The following is a 16,118-nucleotide window of genomic DNA, read 5'->3' as shown; positions in this document are numbered from 1 at the left end:
CTTCAATGCCTGGTTTTCTGTGCTATGCCTCAGTTCTTCTGGGTGCTTGTGTCTACCTCGCCTCTCTTGTACCTCTGGTTCTTTCCCTTGCTTCCTTGTGACACCACTGCCCTTGCACCCTCACCAGTGGTGTAACAAAAGTTGAAGGCCCTTCCCCCCCTGCAAGGTACACAGAGAGGTCCCTGCTCCGGATTTAATCCGGAGCTCTCGGGCCTGAGTACTGTGCTGAGGGGGCCCCCTGCAGCCCCCCCCCCCCCCTCACGCTCCCAGGGGCTGTGGGGACCCTCACGCCGTGCTTTCTCTCCTTCCTGTCCTCGTCTGCGCCTCCCCCTTGTTCGCATCCTCTCATCCTTCGGTGCTCCCTCTCCTCTCACCCTCCATTCCTTCTTGTGGAACTTTCCCTTCGTTGGGCTGTCCTCCCCTATCACCTGCCTTCTCCTCGGGCCCCCTCTCTCTACCTTCAGACCCTTTCAACAATCTCTTCTGTGTTTTTCAGTCCTCGTTTCCCCCTCCCCTTATTTCCTTGGAGGTCTATTGCCCCGCAGCTCACTGAACTGCGTGAAGCATCATCGAGGCGCCGGGAGAGGGAGGTGACTGCACCTGGGGACAGGGGGTGCGCAGTGCCCCTCGGAGGCGGGCTCAGCCTGCGCTAGAGGGAGAGCGCTCGTCGTGTGCGGGAGGAGGCGGTCTCGGTGTGTGTCGGAGGAGGGTTCTGCCGCGTGTAAGAGAAGGGGAGGGCTCCGGTCCGCCAGAGGAGGGCGGGGGGCTCAGTCTTTAGCCGGTGTGGACTCTGGTACACGCTGGATGCCGCCTGATCCTGTCTGAAGAGAGAGGGCTCTACGAGGAGGCGCCGGTGGAGCTGGGAGGCAGGTACTGGGGCGCGTGGAAGGTGGTGCGGGGTGGGATATCCGGCTCTGAGGTGCGGGTCTAGATAATGACAGTCTGTGCAGAGACTGTGCGTTGTATGAATGAAAAGGGGGCGGGCAGAACTAGAGTGCATGCTCTGAAAGGTAATCCATCCAGAGGAGATGGGGTGAGTGCTTAGGACGGGAGCACACTGTAGGGGTGTACAGTACAACCAGAGGGGATGGGTGAGAGCGGAGTATTGGGAGCACCTGTGGTAGTAACAATACAACCAGAGGAGACAGTGTAAGAGAGGGTTACTGGGAGTACCTGTGGAAGTGTTTAACCATAGGAGGCTGTGAGAGCGTAGTACCGGAGCACGCTGTGGAACCAGAGGAGACGTTGTGGGGTTCAGGACTAGGTGGATAGTGTGGATAGTGTGGGAGTTTACAACTGTCTACAGGACATGTTTTGAGAGCGGGTCGGCGACTTGAACTGAAAGTGCACAACCAGAGGGCGTATTCTCAAACTCTGGAAGTGGCGAACCAGGGAGATATTGTGCGAACCCGAGGACGGTGTGCATGAACCCGAGGACGACCCAGGACGGCGTGCATGTACCCGAGGACGGCGTATATGAACCCGAGGACGGCGTTCATGAATCCGAGGACGACCGAGGACGGCGTGCATTCATCCGAGGACGGCGTGCATGAATCCCAGGAGGCCGTGTCTGCTGTATCAGGAGATGAGATGCTGCAAACTGAGGACCAGTGTGCACTGTGTATGGTGCTGCCCTGGAAGTGTATGATGAGGGCGACGTTCTAGAACGATCACACGTGTGAAGTCCTGGAGCTGTACAACAAGGTGTGGTATTCTGTGCACGCTCAGGGGTGTATCACGAGGTTAGCTATTGTGCAAACTGTGGACAAGTAAGCATGCCCTAGAAGTGTGCCACGAGGTGATCTAGTCTCCACTGAGGACCACTGTGCATGCAGGGAGGGATGAGGGGGTAGATCTAAACTGAGAGCCATTGTGCGTGCTGTGGGGGTGTATCGCGAGGGTAGGTCTAAACTGGGGGCCATTGTGCGTGCTGTGGGGTGTATCACGAGGGTAGTTATTGTGTAAACTGTGTACGGGCGAGCATGCCCTGGAGGTGTGCCACTAGGTTGTATAGTCTTAGCCGCGGACCTCTGTGCATGCACTGTGGGTGTAGCACGAGCGTAATTATTAGGAAACTGCGCCCCGGTGAGCACGCCCCGGAGGTGTGCCACGAGGTGATCTAGTTTACACTAAGGACCGTTGCGCGTGCTCTGGAGGTGTATGACGATGTAAGGTATTCACAACTGAGGTCCAGTGTGAACACACTGGAGGTAAAGCATGAGATGAGACCATCTAAGCTGAAGGCAAGAGAGTGTCTACTGTCTGTTCTAGAGGAGTATCACACGCGGGACTACTGTGAACCGAGGACTAATGTGCGCGACCTGAATGTGTGTCACAAGGGGAAATAGATATTCAAGGCTGCGGACCACATGCTGTGGTGAAGGAGGGAGATCCTGACTAGAGGGCCGGTGAGAGGGGAAGGGGGTGCTCCAGACGGAGGGCAAGTGTTCGTGCCCTTTCACAAGGGGGCATGTTCTCTTCCGAGGACCGGTGTGCTCGCTCTGCTGACGTGTCACGGCTGTGGACGAGTGAACGTGCTCTGCTGTGTCATGAGGGAGCTGGTCTAGAGAGAGTACTCCAAGGGAGATGATGCGACCAGAAGAGATGGGGCTTAACCAGGCACAGCTTTTGAGGTAAGCGAACTTGTAATGTCACACGCCGTAAGACCAGGGATTGTTCTGGTCCTGCGTAGTTTGCAGTGATGTTGAAGATGATGATCGTAAAAGTGCAGTAAAAACTGAAACAGAATATGGGTGCGGCGAGAGTAAGCATAATGTGGGGTGCTGCTGGACATGTCTCAGTTCTGGCGTGTTTCTCTGACAGATTTGCGCGTGCACTCACAGAAGAGGCGCCTAGAGATGGAGGCGCGGTGGGCAGGTGCGGAGCGGCCAGGACAGTCGCTGTTTCTCTGGGTCCACACGGCTAGGCTCTCGGAAGAGGTGCAGGCGTACGGGGAGCTTCTGAGTGTGGCGTCCAGTGTTGCCGCGGAGATGCTTCAGTACACCTGCAGCAGCCTTCAGGGGCGCAGGACAGGGTCTGAGAGGCGAACGCACGCGCTCTGGCTGCGGCGGAGGACCAGATGTGACCGGGGTTATGGAGGTGGCCACGGAGTTCTGCGCGTGAAAGTGGGCGGTCTGGAGCGGAGCACGGGGAGCCGTGTTCCAGCTGCCGGGAATGCTGCGTACCTGCAAGTCACCACCGATATGGCGGTAGGCTAGTATTTTTACCATTGCCCACAGGTCATGACATCTCTCTTTGTGATGGTTAGTCAACATCTCTTTACGATGGTTATTCATCAACCATGTGTTTATGGCATAAAGGGAGTCCTCATGATTTGAGTTGTAGAGGTCTTCTGAGCCTCCGTTCTTAGAATGATTTGGATACCATCTGCTTAGTTGTAAAAGCTGAGATTGAATGATTTAATCACGTTTGGAAAGGGGTGTAGGTAAATGTTGAGTAGCAGAGGGGATATGATGGGCTCTTGAGGGACGCTGCAGTGTTCAGTGTGAGGAGCCGGTGGGGAAGCTGGTAGGTGATGCTGCACTTCGTCTATGAGATTAGAGGCAATCCATTTTAGAGAACTTTCAAATACTCCTAGATGATGGCATCTTTGTAGTATGGTATTGTGGTGGACAGTGTCAAATGTAGTTGATATATATATTAAAGCCGGAGAGTGGTCACTCCAGTTTTGTCCACTATGAGTTTTAGATCATCCCAAATGGATATGATAGGTGACCCTGTGCCTCTGTAGGCCTGACATTAACTCATTATCTTATGTAAAATTTGAAAGAAGTAGGGAAACATAGCTCTTTCGAATATTTTCCCAAGATGGTCCATTTGATACAGCCTGTAGTTTGCTATATCAGATGGTTCAAGGTTTTTCTTTTCATTGAGTGGTCTTCCGTAGGAGGTTTTCAGCTCAGGTGTGAGTGAACCTAGTTTCAGGGACTTATTGAGTGAGCTTCTAGCTACTTCCCCAGCACAGGTTGTGCATAGGGGTAATTTAAAATATTTTTAGAGTTGTTGGGTCTGAAGGTGTTCCTGATGGTCTGCTTCCAATGATAATGTTGAGGAAATCTTTTTCTTGAGAGGATATTGATAGCATTTAGTGATGGAAGATTGCTTTTGCCTCTTTCTATGTTGGTTGGGTTATTGGTTGATGTGATGTGGTCTGTGTTCTCTTGGTCTCAAGGTAATTTTATACCTTTTTTTTTAATATCCATTCTATGGAAATGTCATAGAAGTCTTGTGATTGTGGTGTTTCTGTGTTTTGGCAGTCTGGATTATGGGATTCTGGTAGAATAATTTGGAGTTTTTTTTTACAAGGGCAGTGTGCTTCAGTTATGCATGTGAAGTTGTGTTTTTTTGTGTAGTTCTGAAGGTTCTTTTGTAGGCTTTGTCATAGTGGTTTAGTGTGATTTTGTCTGGTTTGTCTCTTGATTTTCTCCATTTGCATTATGGTATGTTAAGTTGTGTTGTTATGAATCCATGAGGTTTATTTTTTGTGGTTAACCCTGGATGTGTTCTTTATTGGTATATGATTATCCAGTGCAGTGGAGATCCACTTGTACATGGTATGTATGTCTTTTGGTTGCACCTTTTATTTGGGTTCTTTCAAGCTAGGAGTTGTTTGTGGATGACCAATTTTTTCCATTTTCTTTAACCGTTTGCTGCAGTTGTTTTTTGGTGTTTTTGAGTGTTGTAATTGATAGGTGTGTTAATCTTGAAGATTATGTTGTGGCCATTCCAGTTTATGGATAACTGCCTGTAATCGTGGTTTGTCTTAAGAGTGAAAATATGACATTTATGTCTTTGTTTAATAATATTCCCAATTAAATTGTGCATAATGATTTCCAATTAACTATTTCCTATTTCGAAGTACTAAGGTATATTTAGTAAAAGTTTGTGCACCAACTTCTACCGAATGCATTAGTATTTTGAAAAACAAAGCATGCATTAATAGGTTGGCTCACAAAATACCGAATTGTAGGGGGTTGCAATTCAACCTACCTGATTAATATGCATGAAGTAGGTCACAAATTTCGACTTTCTTGGGTTAGCAGGCCACCATGTCGATCATTGCTTTTAAATTAAGCAATTTTCTTTTTTTGATAAATGCAGTGTGCTTTCCTCAAAGGAAAACTGGATGTGATTTTAAAACAAAACTAAAAATATTTTTTTTTAGAAGCAGGTTATAGTCCCAGGGACCGCTGCCAGCTCCTGAAAAATGTTTTTGTCCCCATTCACAAAGGGAAGGGATCCCTTGAGGGCCTCCTCCCCATTTGCCACTGTTACCACCTCCTTTTTGACTTGGTGGTAAAATATTAATGTGTTGGTTTGGATTTTGGTTGCCTAACATTAATACATAACTCAAGCAATGTATATTTGGAAGGGACACCCTTTACATGCCCCTTCAAATGCCAACTCAGTATTTTCTTGCAAACCTGAATTGTTTTTATAATGTTTTACAGATGATCAAGTCGGGTTTTGTAAATGTAAAAATGTAATTTTTGTGGTCACAGAGGCCCTGTTTTGACCTTTGTGACCATACATTTGCTTTGTACATGAGCGCGTAAGAGTGTGTCCAATGGAGTGAGTTGGATCATGTTAGAAATCGGGTTTCTGGTTGGCAGAGATCTGCACCCTGTCCAAGCAGGAATCACAATCCTAGTGAGGGTAGATCACAACACAGCTTAAATTATCCTGTGCTCACCCTCTTGTAGCTTAGCACAGAGCAGTCAGGCTTAACTTACGAGGCAATGTGTAAAGTATTTGTGCAACATTTCATCTAATAACACAGTGAAAACACCACAAAGACTCCACAAGAGGTTATAAAAATAGAGTATGATTTTATAAGTAAATCAAGACCAACATGACAAAACTCCAATGCGTAGGAGTCGAGATATACATTTTTAAAGAATAAATGTCAAAATAGCCCTTAGAAGCAATAAGCGCTTAATTGGTTATCTGGTCTCGCTAGAATGGGGCAAAGTCAAACATTCAGGCCAACCACGATGGAGTTAGGCCTGGATACCGGTACCCACTTGGGAGAGGAGAACAGCAGGCAGCAGGGCAGCTCAGCAAGGCAAAGATCAGCAGAGCAGCAGTTCAGCAGAGTAGCTGTCCATTAGGCACGAAAAGCAGGTCTTCTTCCTGGCAGAGTAGTTACAAGTCCAGAAGTGTACTCAAGCCATGGGCAGAGATCCAGTACTTGCACCCAGTGGTGCCTTTGAAGTGAGGGAGACTTCAAGGAAACCTTTGAAGTGCACAGAGGTTCTCCATTCCTGCCCGGGCTCCAGACACACTACAGGGGGTAATCAATACTTTGTGTGGGGACAGGACACTGTCCTTTTTAAGTATATGTCAGCACCTCCCTCCCATCATGCTAAGGATGGCCCATATGCATGCAGATGACCACTAAGGCACACCTACCCTTCCTTTGTGTGCGACAGTATATTGGGAATCCAGGAAGCCTGCTGTCACCCACCCCAGATGTGTATTCCAGAGACAGGTAGAAGACCCCAATTGGCTAAAGTAAGTAAATACCAACTTTCTTGTTCCTTTTGCTTTTGTCGCCCTTGCTTTTGTCGCCCTAAGTGGGGAGGGTATGCCCAGACCTGGGTCCAATCATCACTTCACCACTAGATTCAAGCTAGCCTGGATGATATGGGGTGGTGCTCCAAAACTGGTCCCAGGACGCATGTTTCCAGTCCAGGGAGTACCTTGCTTGGCAGCTCGGGCTGGACTGTTCCAATGAGGAACAGGGTCAAGACTGATTTGCATATGGCTGGGTCCAAAATGGGGTGGCCAGGTTGAGCAAAAGAAAGATGGATTAAACCCAGATCTTTATGACTGGGGTAAATGTTTGCATTGTTCAGCATTCCATCCATCTTTTGTACCTTTTAGTTTTGTCACCCTAAATGGGAAGGCTATGCCCAGGTGTGGGTCCTGTGCTCACTTCGCCACTGGATTTAAACTAGCCTGGCTAATGAAGGATGATGCCCTGAATTCGGCCCCAGGATGCTTGAACCCAGTTCAGGGAGGACCTGGCTTGGCAGTTTGGGCTGGACTATTCCCACGAGGAACAGGGTCAAGACTGATTTGCATATGGCTGGGTCCAAACTGGGGTGGTGTGGTGAGCAAAAGAACGATGGATTAAACCCAGATCTTTGTAACTGGAGGTGAATTTTTGCATTGTTCAGCATTCCATCCAACTTTTGTTCCTTTTGCTTTTGTCGCACTAAATGGGAAGGGTATGCCAAGAAGTGGGTCCCCTGCTCATTTTGCCACCGGATTCAAGCTAGCCTGGCTGGTGCGGGGCGATGCCCCAAAACTGGTTCCAGGATGCTGGTTTCCTGTCCAGGGAGGACCTGGTTTAGGGGTGACCTGTATGTATAAAAAGGAAAGGTTAAGTCCTGGCAAGAGTGTTTCTTTACCAGGTTGTGGTGACAGTTTAAACCTGCACATACAGGCTCTGGAATGGCAGGGCTGAGCTATGGTTAGTGGACTGAGTCCTAAAACTAGCAAAAATAAGTTCAGAAACTGGAGGGAGACATGCAAAAATCACCTTATGGTACTATGTTCATACCATTTCACTATGTGGTAAGGTAGTTGCATTGCCAAAAGTTAGACTAAAAGCCATAGTGAACAAAAGCATCAATGTAAAGCCTCACCCCACATTTGACTAGGTTTGATACATAGTTTTTTAGGTCGCGCCTGAGCCAGCGCGCAAGCTCTGCTCTGGCGATCTGCAGGAGGTACTGTACTGAGGAGAAGCCCCACCCACATTTTTCATTGATTTGTGTCTTTGCCCTTTTTAAATGCTGGCTTCTGATTCCTTAAATGCTTGTTAGTCCCGCCTTTTCTTTATTTGTACCCTCCAATGGCTACTGGCCCCTTTACTTCCGTTGTTACACAGGACTTGTTATTTAGACTGTGAGCACCATTCTCATTTTGGAGTTTCTCTTTCTGACGGCACAACGTGCTTTGCTGACATGGTCCTTCTTTATAACCTCGTCCTCTCTCCCGTTGTCCGTGCCTTCATAGCCCCCCTCCCATTATCCGCGCCTTAGTAACCCCTGTCCTCCCTCCCGCCTGTTGTCCGTGCCTTCGGCCCCCCCTTCATCCCTCCCGTTGTCCGTGCCTTCGTAACCCCTCCCCTCCTTCCCTCCCATTAGCCGTGCCTTCATAACCCCCCGCCCTTCCTCCCTTCTGTTGTCCGTACTTTCGTAACGCCACGTTTTGTTTAAATTTGTGTGAAATGTGTTTACAACAACGAACAGTATAAAAAGCTACGGACTTGCATAATGCTGCTGCAAAAGGGCCTGTGCCTTTATATACCCCCCACCCCCCTAAAAGCGATTTCCTGAGGGAGGATGGCTGAGAAAATGTGTAATGACAGAATGTATGGCTGACTGTTGGCTACACGTTCTGTGCAACAGAAAAACGAAAGTAGAAATGTAAAACCCAATGCAAACCTTCACATTTGTGAAGTTCTCGGGCAACAGTAAGCGCAGCTTTTTAATGGGTGTTTCCGATTGCAGTTTATACTTTACCTTCAAATGTTTGTATGCTGTCTCCAGAATACTTACGGACCATTGTGCATTCAGTCACCGATGGCACTTAGCAGGCTGCAGGCTTTTTTTTTTTTAAATAAATCATGGGATTGATAAAATTCGAGGTGTTGCACTTGTTTCTGGGGTGTAAAATGCACGGAGTCTGCTCACAGATCTGTAGTGGAATTTAGAGATCTTAACATTATTTTATTATCGCTGTGGGCTACATATCCTGAGAATTGCAAGAAAAACACGTTGCAAAACCGCAGAACATCCTGTTTCGTCTTTCTTATTTTCCTTATTCTTTTTCCGTGTTCAAATCTTGCAAATATACTTTGCCAGATAAGTAAACGCTTTAAGCTGGATACACGTTGCCGATTTAAACGTACATTCACGGTATAAATATGCCGAGGGTGTGTGCTTTTACTTCTTTTAAAGCTGGATGGCATACTTGACAGGAAGCATTCGTCTTTTATTTTAACCACCACTGGTGTGAATTTAAGAGGCTCACTGATTCTTGTGCACTGGAAGCCCTGGCGGTAAGTGTGCACATAGACACTTCAGGGCAACAGGGCCCCCCCCCACCCCACACTTAGCATGCATCCCGCAAATAACACACTAGACACCAGTGTTAGGTTGGGGAAAAATTGCTGCAGGTTTATTTTATTACATACAACGTTATGTAATCATAGTGGGTTATCTTACGGGCAATCCAAGGGCAGGCCGCATTCTCGCCACCTGCCCGCCTGATGAGCCAGGCAGCACCGTGGCGAACCACCATGTGCTGCCCCTTATGGAAAACATAATAGTCACGCCCCTTGCGGGGCGTACTAGGCAAACCCCCGGTTGCACAGGCCCACAACCGCCCGAAGGACAAATGGGGCGCCGACATGAGTTCCCGGAACCTCCCATGAGGCCCCAGGTCTTAGGCTCTGGCACCCCTATGTGCCCGCTGAGGTCCAGTGCGGAATTTCTCTGCTTCCGGATTGCCCTGTAACTCCGCCACAGCCCGGCCGGCGGCAACCGACGCCGGACGGGCCCCCTATTACTTAGCCTCCTTCCTACCTGCAACCTTTGTACGTATGTCTATCCAATAACCTTTCTCAGTTAGCAGTGCATCCAAAAACCGGACTGCTTCCTGCCAGTCAGAAGAAAGGTCCCTCCCACAAGGGGGGAGAGAACCTATCCCTGCAAAATAGTCTGACTGTTGCCCAGAATATTCTTGCCGGCCAAGGCCACTCAAGCTGACGTGGAAGCCCCTACGCAGTGCACACTTTATTTACCTAAGACTAAAGGGTTGATGCTATCCCTCCGCGCTAAGCAGTTATACAGCTGAGTTCCCTAGGGATCATACTCTGACCCCCGTGAGAAGTGTGTAGCACACCCTGTCATCTCTAACATAACTGTGAGCTATGCGGCGTAGCCTACTTTTTAACGTTAATGCCTGCACCGGCATCACACTTGTTCCAAAGCAAACGGCGTAGAGAGCCCAAGATACTGTCAGTCCGCGCGAGCCGGGGCATTATGTACCCCTGCTGCACTCGAGCCTCTTACAGTCAATTGCCCACCATGCTTGCTTGATTCCTGTTAAGCAGACCTTATCGCCGGCCAAGGCCCAGGCACAAGTGCCTCAGGGTGAGGCGGTCGTACACAGTGCTTTAGTTCAAACGCTTGTGCTTCTATACTCAAGAATACAGGCGATTGTTGTAGGGATAAATACCAGAGTATTGATAACTAACTCGTGAGGTGTATCTCCATCATATAAAAACCGTATAGAAAGGAAAAAACAGCTGGCTCCCCATGCCCTCCTGAGTTTCGCCTGGGGACTGCTTAGTTCATGCTACCTCTAAGATAGCTTGTCTAAAGTTGACTTACAACCACCCGCGAAAGGGATTGCTTAGACTGGTACATGTTGCCTCCATGATTTGGAGACATCAAAGATCAGGCCAACAGTTAACATTTGGGAGGGGCTCCATGAGACTAAGGATACTCCAGTATACACACGAGGCTGTTCCGACACAGGCCAGGGGAGCCCAGCCACACGCAAACGTGTTTGTGACGCCGAGCATCCCATTCCTGAAAAGAAACCCACTAAGCAGAACCACCCCCCCCTCTGAGAAAAACAAGCAAAGGGGTGAAAAGTTATCAGACTGAGCAAACAGATCCCCCGCACCAGCTGGGAAAAGTGTGGGGGGCCACTTCCCAATGAGTGCCACAGGCAAAAACGCCCTGACGGCAAGTAAGTAAATGTGTAATTTCAGGTGGCCAGGAAAATAGGGGCCGCCCTCTTGATGGCCACTGTGTGGCCTCGGGCAGCCGCATTCCCTAGGACTGTTAGGAACTAGTAAGTCGGAGCGTTGCGAATTGTTCTCTTTAACGTGACTATTCAGTCACTGGGTCTGCACATTCTTGAAAAAACACACGTTTCCCTTTCTTTAAAAAGGCAGCTGCCTGCTTGCTTTAGTTGTGTGAGAAGTGACCTAGCAGATTGTTCCAAGGCGCCCATGTTAACAAGACAAGCTCCCGAGCTATGTGGGAAGAGTGAGGCTGTTTTGTGTTTTCTTACACGTGAACTTTAGAAGTCTGCGTTCATTTTAATTTTCGATTTAGTTTCACCTGACTTTGGTTGTCTAATATTTTAGTACAGCAGGAGGAACGTGTGTTCAATAGACTACGCTATTTGCCAAACATGAATCTGCTAACATATTGTAAGCTTGCTCACTGTTACTGGAAGCAGATGCGTGGGTGTCATGGACGTCAGAGGGGGGTAGCAGCTGCTGCCCCTAGCTTGCTATTTATCTTGCCTTGTTAACCATAATCTCAGGGAGCAGAGAGGCATAGGAAGGAAAAGAAAGGAGACGGAACCAAATGAGCCATGTTTACTGTGTGTAGATTGCATCCTAGGCCTTCGCTTAGCATCTGAGCAGCATGAAGCTTTCGATGGGAAAATGGCGGGACAACGACCATTCTGTGATGTCATCTATAGGAAAAGGATGGATGATACTCGCGCTGCTTTGCGTGAATGGACTTCCACGCATTACTGTTTTATATTTTGATTCTGTAAGATTGAGTGTAAAGTGGTGTCTACATTATACGTAGTGTACATTAGTTGTCTTTCTCTCACACTGGATATTAACTTTTGTGACAGAGTTTTTCTTTGCTATGAGGTCTTTTTGTGGTATTTCATGTGATAATAATCCATTTATTTGGTTACTGCACTGGGTTGTCCAGTCTGATATTTTGCTTATAACTCATGGTCTTGAGCAGGCATGTTTGGTGAGAGAAGTGGACAGGAAGATCTGCTCGGATAGACTTTGTTACTAGCATCTCAAATCTGAGCGCTATTGCGAGATGTAAAGCGGCACGCATAGGTGAACTAATGGGAGGATTGTTGTGATTAACCCACTATAGGGAATGCATTATGGGTGTGTCAGCAAGTGGAACTTAAAATATGGAATCTTACTTTGCTTATAGAGGCTTCGCAGAGAGTTGCACAATTGACAGAAGTCACAAAGGTGCTTTTCCCTGCAGTTTTCTTAAAGAATGCACTGTCGATACACTATTACATAGTTTATTTTTGATGCCTTACCTATTGATACAAACACAATATACCTCTCAAGCTCAACTCATGGCACTCTGAGGCTCTCCCTAAAACCTTACACCTAAAACAAAGCATGCAAACATTTACAATTACTAGTGTAACATTCAAGTAGCAGTTGGGTGTCACTCAAAGTTATCTATTCATTGTTTCATCCATCATTCAGTCTTTCACCATTCATTCTGTCTTTCCATCTGTCTACCCATCCATATCCAAACCTTTTCAACCATTTGCAGACCTATCCATCATTTCACTCATCCGTCCCATCATCCACCCTTTCACTCATCCATCCATCCGTCATCCATCCACCCTTTCACCCAATCCTTCCTTTCACTCAATCCTTCCTTTCACTCATCCATCCACTCTTCTAACCATCCATTCATCCATCCATCCAATCATTTACCCTTGGTGCACAGAACACAAGGGTAAAGTGCCAAAACTCACACACTCCTAGAAGGAGCACAATCCCTGCACTGTTTTCAAATATACAAAGATCCACATTAATGGAAAACAAGCATTTACAAAGCAATAGGTCTCACATTTGCGAGAGTTTAATCTATTGGTATTGTAAATGACAATGCCTTTTATTTATGTTTTAAAAACCAATATGTAAATAAAAAAGGCATTATCATTTACAATGTCAACAGATCAAACTCTCACAAATGTGAAACCTATTGAATTGCAATTGCTTGTTTGTTTTTGCAGTTAGTGACTGTCATTGTTATGGAATACATATGCACTGCTCTCTTAAATACCATGGAGTTTTTCATGAGCTGACCATGTAGCATGCACAAACAAAACAAACAGTTGAAAAAGGGTCCTAGGAAATATTGTAAGACCTCGTCTGGACACAGCCCCCAATTTTAACTATACTACATAAGAAATGTCCACGGGTCTGAAAGAAGACTACCTCAATGAAAAAGCAAACCTACGACCAAAGACTAAATAATCTAAGTGTATGTGAGCAAAGAACTCTCCTCCAAAGTAAGATACCCATCAGTCACCACTCGGTACCGCCCTGGTCATCATCTGGGACTCCTTAAAGCATTACCATCGTGAAAATATAAGTGATGACAATAGGACCTTGTTGCAAAGTCATCCTGTGCCCTGGGCACCCCCAACTTTTTCTGACTGGAACTGGTGGTAACTGACTCTGACTGACCCTTGGCTCTGTTTAACCGGGCCCAGTACCAGTGCCAAGCTAAAAGGAACACATTAGAATACAGTTGAGGCACCCAACATACACTAGGGTACACTATGGTATGGTCGGGTACCCCTGTTTTTGGCATGACCTACCCCATAAGCCCCTAGTATGTAATAGGGCAGGGGATTGAAACTACCTAGAAGTCTCCAGTATCCTGGGGCATGGCAGTTTAGAGGCCAGCAGATTTTCTGCACTAGCATGTGTGCAGTGCTGACGCCTGAGGTCAGTTTAAAAGCATCCCTGGGGCCAGGACAACTTTTAAACCTTAAATTATGCCCAAACTCGACGTTGGGGTTAAGGGCCCTTAAAAATGAAAAACCTACCATGTTTTTGCATATTAGGGACCCCCAGTGTCACCCCTAGGTATCCCAGGGGTGGGGGGTCAGTTATCTATAAGGAGCGCCTTTATATAATGAGTTTGTATATGCCTGGGTAAAGTGACATTTTACATTTCACTCCCCACATTGTGTTAAAGAGCTGCTCAAATTCGACTTTGATGCTAGGAAAATTGGGTAAGGATAATCTGCATGATTTCTGCAGATTCAGAACCCCTGAAGTCTCCCCTAGGTGCACAGGGGGTGGGGGTGCTGTAGAAATTAGGGAAATACTTATAAAATATGGTTTTATAAGCCCTGGTGCTACAAAAGTGGCCCCAGTCATTACCCTCATTGCAAACCCCATGGCCCATAGGTTAGCATGGTAGGAAGTTATTGATTAATAAATATTGATAGGAGAGGACTAGCCGGACCATTTAAAGACTTCCCAGAATGGTAGTAGTAAATCCAACAATATTATATTGTTGAATTTCTCCTAAAGTGTACATACAAGAAGTTATAAGACTTTCTTGTTTGTAAGTCCAAAGTCAGCCTTCCAGTGGTCTACCCTGATTGGTCAGAGTTAAGTGGATTAGCCAGGCTGCTTTGAAGAGTTAAGGAACCCCTCCGGTTAATCACTCTGCTGGGAGGGCAGTGGGCTGGTCTATAGGAATGCCAGGCCAGGAGGTGGCGTCGTAAACTATGCTCTTCAAAGGTAGAGGGGAGGCCTGGGTTTCAGTCCACTCTGACAGTCTTGACCCAGAGTCAGGGCTAGGCTTAAGGAAGGTATGTGGAGATGGGAGGGGGAGAGTCCATGGAAATAAGCAATCCCAGGGGGTGTGTTTAGCCAGCGCTTACCTCCTTGCTGGGAAATCAGTCATTATGGATTTGGAAGAATGATGCACTCTGGGACAAACTAATGCCACACTCTACAGGATGTGGTCATAACTAGGAGGAGCTGCCCTGCTCTCATTGGTCAGCAGTGACCTGGTGCTTACCCAGAGAATTTTGAATAAGTATCTGAGAGGGGCAGAGTCCTCCAGATCTGCTGCTTGAAACTGAATGAAGCAAGAAGTGCCCTGCTGGAAAGTTTTTTTTGCTGTGCAAGGAACTCTAAGGCCTGACTTATGAAGACTGCACCATCTGAAACTACAGCCCTGTGGATTACCTTGCTGCCAAAGGACTAAGAGTGGACTCCCTGCAAGCTACAGGTTAACAGAGCTCACCTGGACAGCCCCACAAAGAATTCAAAGCCTGGAGTACCAGTGGATTTGTAAGGGTTTTGTTCAAGTGGATTGCGGAATTGAAGTTTCACACTTTCAAGAACCCTCTTGGAGATTCCAGAACCTTGGATTGTGTGTTGGATACTTTGGGACCCGCAAGCAGAACACCAGGAAGGTGTTCTAACTGGACCCCGCTTGCTGAAGAAGGCGGCCCACTACAGTGGTGAGAATTCTTCAGAAAAATGTATAAAGGTGTGTCCCTGACAGAGAAAACAAAATGACTTAAAGGGGCGCTGTTGGTTTCTAAGCACTAGAAAGTGACTAATCTTTAAAAATTCATATCTCTGGTTCCCTACAGTGGATTATTTTCGTTTTGGTGTCATCTAAAAGATAAAAATATTACCTAGTTTTAGAAATTGGTGTTGGATTTTTATTTGTGTTGTGTCTTAATTATTTCCTGAAATTGTGTTTTTGAATGCTTTACATACCTGTCTTTGAAGTTAAGCCTGTCTGCGGACAGCCACGTTACCAAGGGTTGAGCCAAGGAATAATTTTCTAAGACCTATGCTGAGTCCTATCATGTGTTAGTGGCCTTATTGCCAGTGGCAGACCTACATTTGCCCCTACCAATAACCCACTTTCCAACAGACCTGATGGAAATGTCCTTCACCAACTTATGGATCACTAGATGGTCCCTAGATGCTAGCTGGTAGTGATGTGCATTGGGTAGGGAAGACATTGCAGTGCATGTGTGAAAAAAGTGATTAAAATTGGGTAAGTGAGAGAGACAAAATATTTTATTATTTACACTCAATTGCCCAAGGTTAAAAACAGAGCAAGATAAGGCAGTTTCAATAAATACCTGCCAAGATAGTTCTCAGGTTGACATGTTTCATCAATATGGGTGGACACTCTTGTCCTTGCCTTCTTCAGGACCATCAATTGTAATTGCTACTGCAATGTGCAACATAAACAACGTGTGGTGTAAATGAAAAAACCTGTTTCATCTGAATTCCTTGGTATCTTAATAGTATCCTTCTACGTGTGGGCTTGTTGGCCACTGAAATAGATACATAATATAGTATTACAAAGTGGTAGGTTGCTTTGTAAAGAGGTAGACCACAATAATACATACATACATGGCGTAGCTTGCACCCCTGAAATTAGTTTAAACACCCCACACAACTGATGTTTCAGGCTACAACTGTTATGTATCTAAGCCAA

The 16,118-nt window shown here is 46.7% G+C and overlaps 1 protein-coding gene across 1 annotated transcript in view; it reads left to right on the top strand.

The window, feature by feature from the left end:
• The first annotated feature begins 1,618 nt into the window (after window positions 1-1,618).
• Window positions 1,619-16,118, top strand: part of LOC144767586 (G protein-activated inward rectifier potassium channel 4-like) — a 489,992-nt gene continuing 475,492 nt past the window's right edge. The window contains exon 1 of the mRNA XM_078650998.1: window positions 1,619-1,704. The gene's annotated coding sequence lies outside the window, so the exon portion shown is untranslated. The remainder of the gene's footprint in view (window positions 1,705-16,118) is intronic.

This window comes from Lissotriton helveticus, chromosome 7, assembly GCF_964261635.1.
Source record: "Lissotriton helveticus chromosome 7, aLisHel1.1, whole genome shotgun sequence".
Lineage (NCBI taxonomy): Eukaryota > Metazoa > Chordata > Amphibia > Caudata > Salamandridae > Lissotriton > Lissotriton helveticus.
This window is presented reverse-complemented; position numbering and strand designations above follow the sequence as displayed.